At 39.6% G+C, this 4,011-nt stretch overlaps 1 pseudogene; it reads right to left on the bottom strand.

Moving 5' to 3' along the window:
- Window positions 1-2,573: 2,573 nt before the first annotated feature.
- On the bottom strand, window positions 2,574-2,687 carry LOC115031844 (annotated as a pseudogene).
- Between the last annotated feature and the right edge of the window lie 1,324 nt (window positions 2,688-4,011).

Here is a 4,011-nt window from a genome sequence, read left to right as displayed (position 1 = left end):
CTATTCTTCCATTTATCCATCTAGTTTGCATAGCATGAGGAGACAGTGATGTTTCAGATGGGTTAAACAAGTGTCAGAAGTGGATAATCTGGATATGGAGCCATAGGCAACTTGGGAGGGTGATTCAGGAAGATTGTAATTTCCAGGTCAGCTTGGACTACTGAGTGAGTGTAGGGCCAGCCTTGGCAACTTAGACCCTGTACTGGCTGGTTTTGTTTGTCAACTTGATACAAGCTAGAGTCATCAGAGAAAAAGGAGCTCCAGTTGAGGAAACGCTTCTATGAGATCCAGTTTTAAGGCACTTTTTCAATTAGTGAACAATGGGGGAGGGCCCAGTCCATTGTGGGTGATGCCATCCATGGGCTGCTCATTCTAGATTCTATAAGACAGCAGGTTGATGACACTAGGGACTCCAGCTAAGACACTGCCCTCTTCCTGCCAACTTCCCTTAAAGCACACCCAAGAGTCCCTAACTGTAGTCCTTCCCCTGGTCTCCATATTCTGGCCCACAACATTGGCAGAAGACTTCTGCTTTTCCAGAGGCCACACAGGTACTTGGAATTCTAGAGACAATGTTGATCATAAAATCGTCAATGGAGAGTCCTACTGTATCTGAAGACTCAGTGGTCACCAGAACCTGAGTTCACTCAGGCCAAAAAACCAGAGAAGAAACAGAAACCAAGGGAAAAACACCACAGAAATCCACCTCATAAGGGTAAACTCTGAAATCAGCACCTAAATCTATAACCTCCCTAAACCCAGATGACTAGAGGCCATTGTAAGAACAAAATCAACAAAAGTCAGGGAAATATGGCACCACTGGAGCCCTGGTGTCCTACTACAGCAAGCCCTAGATATTCAAACACAGATGAAACATGAAAAAAAAAAAAGACCTTAAATCCATTCTTATGAAGATGATAGAGGCTCTTAAAGAGGAAATGAGTAAATCCCTTAGAGAAATCCAGGAAAATACAACCAAACAAGTGAAAGACATGAACAAAACTGTTCAAGACCTGAAAATGGAGATTGAAGCAATAAACCAAAAAGAAAAACAAAAACAAAAAAACAAAACAAAAACAAACCACTGAGGGAGTCCTGGAGATGGAAAACCTCTGGAAGAGTAGTCCAAGGATCAAGTAGTTGCTCAGTTCCACGAGGCTGAGTATTCTAGCTGGGCTTCTGTATAAGCTGGAATCTCAAAGAAGTAAATGTTCATGTATGTGCTGCCAAAGTGAGTGCAAGCAGGTGTAATGAATAAATGGACCTAAGAGATATCTATAGAACAATTTATCCAAACACAGAAGAATGTTCTTTCTTCTCAGCACCTCATGGGACCTTCTTCAAAATTGACCACATACTCTGTCACAAAGCAAACGTTAAGAGATACAAGATTATATCTTATCAGACGGATTAAAGGTGGATTTCAACATGATTATATCTTATCATGGATTAAAGGTGGATTTCAACAACAACAGAAACAACAGAAAGCTTACAGGCTCATGGAAATTGAACACCTTTCTACTCAATGATCTCTGGGTCAGGGAAGAAATGAAAAACTTGCTAGAATTCAATGAAAACGAAATATTCCAATACTGATGGGACACAATGAAAGCAGTGCTAAGGAGAAAGTTCATAGCCTTAAGCACCTTCATACTAGTGACAGAAGAGCACATTTGAAAGCTCTAGAACAAAAGGAAGCAAACACATCCAAGAGGAGAAGATAGCAGGAAATAAACTCAAGGCTGAGTCAATAAAAGAGAAACAAAGCAAAGAATACAAAGAACCAATGAACAAAGAGCTGGTTCTTTGAGAAAAATCAATGCGATAGACAAACCCTTAGCCAAACAAGTGAAAATGCAGAAAGGGAATATCCAAATTAACAAAATCAGAAATGAAAAGGGAGACATAACAACAGACACTGAAGAAATCCAAAGAATTATTAGGTCTTACTTCAAAAGCTTATACTCTACAAAACTGGAAATTCTTTTAAAAAAGGATGATTTTCTTGATAGATACCACTTACCAAAGTTAAATCAAAATCAGGCAAACAATTTAAATAGTCCCATAACCAATAAAGAAATAGAAACAATCATTAAAAGTCTCCCAACCAAAAAAAGCCCAAGCCAGATAGTTTTATCTGGGAATTCTACCAGGCTTTCAAAGAAAAGCTAATACCAACGCTTCTCAAACTATTCCACAACATAGAAACAGAAGGAACACTGCCAAATTAATTTTATCAGATCACAGTCATTCTAATACTTAAACTACACAAAGACCATACAAAGAAATTTTCAGTTCAGTTTCCCTCATGAACATATATGTAAAAATACTCAATAAAATACTCACAAACTGAATCAAAGAACACATCAAAGACATCATCTACCATGATCAATTAGGCTTCATCCAAGAGATCCAGGAATGGTCCAACTTAGGAAAATCTGTAAATTTATATACCATGTAAAGAAACTGAAAGAAAAAAAACCCACATGATTATCTGATTAGATGCTGAAAATACCTTTGACAAAATCCAACACTCCTTCACGCTAAAAGTCTGGGAGAGATCAAGGATACAAGGCATGTACCTCAACTTAATAAAGACAATTTACATCAAGCAAACAGCCAATAATAAATTAAACTGATAAGAACAGATACTACATTTGATCTTAGCCAAAAGACCTAGAAGCGATCCAACATTAAATTAAATGAAGAGAGACTTGAAGCAGTTTCACTAAAATCAGAGTCAAGACAAGGCTGCCCACCTGCTCCATATATATTCAATATAGTACTTAAAGTTCTGTAGAATCAAAATAAATTCAAGACCACCTAGCCCATTTCCCCCTCTGATAGGACTTTCCAAACTGTATAGTTTTAACAGTCAAAATGATCAGACCGAGTCTACAGCTGCCAAAACAAGATTAGCTGTTCTCGAAAAAAAGAACCATAACAAAAATAACACTTCTCAGAAAAATTCTCCTGCCCCACCTCCCACTAAATTCAGAGAAAAAACATAAGTTCAGGCAGAGTGAGTCTCTAGCCAAAGGTAGTCACTCCATGCAAACCAATGCAATGCCTGAAAGGGTTACTTGCTACACCAATGAGAATAAGTCAGCTAGCCCTGTTGCCTAAATCTGCCCATTATAAGGTATAAAAGTGTGTTCTTTGTTTGTTCAGGGTCTCTCCTCTTGCCTGTATGCTGAGGGGGATGTGTTGGATCAACAATAAAAAACCTCCTGCGGTTTGCAGCGATGTCAGTCTTTGTTGTCTTTGTGAGTGAGGGTCTTTTGGCAGACTCCAACAGTTCTAGCTAGTGTAATAAGACAACTAATGGAGATCAAGGGGCTACAAATTAGAAAGGCAGAAGCCAAATGCAGATAATATGATACTATACATAAATGAACCCAAAGCTTCTTACCAGGGAACTCTTAACATCTATAAAGACCTTCACAAAATGGATGGATACAACATAGCTGTAAGCCCAGGAGTTCTCACTTGGCCCCCCATTTTTTCCCCTTCTTTTTTTTTTTTTTTTTTGGTTTTTCTACACCAGGTTCCTCTGTGTAGCCTTGGCTGTCCTGGGACTTACTTTGTAGACCAGGCTGTCCTCAAACTCAGAAATCTGCCTGCCTCTGCCTCTCAAGTGCTGGGATTAAAGGCATGCACCACCACGCCTGGCTCCCTTCAATTTGAGATAGCAAAAATGGCATAAAAATGTAGGGCTACTGCATCTTGGTGCTCTCACTCAGTATAGGCAAGCTACTGGCAACATTATCATCATGCAGTGCTTTGGAGGCAAAGCCACCAGAATGCCTACAGAAAGTTCAGGGACTCCTATTTAACTTCCCTAAGATTCTTCCCTTATGGAGTTCTTCCCTGGAGCTCTCTTGCTTATGAGGCTGGGCATTCTTGGAACTCTTAAGGCCAGCACATGACCTGGCAGGAGTCTCCCTGCAGTGTTTTCCATCTCAAAAGCTCTGGGCAGCCTCTGCATAACAGCAATAGAACCTAGGCATC

This window comes from Mus caroli, chromosome 8 (assembly GCF_900094665.2).
Source record: "Mus caroli chromosome 8, CAROLI_EIJ_v1.1, whole genome shotgun sequence".
NCBI classification, from domain to species: Eukaryota; Metazoa; Chordata; class Mammalia; order Rodentia; family Muridae; genus Mus; species Mus caroli.
This window is presented reverse-complemented; position numbering and strand designations above follow the sequence as displayed.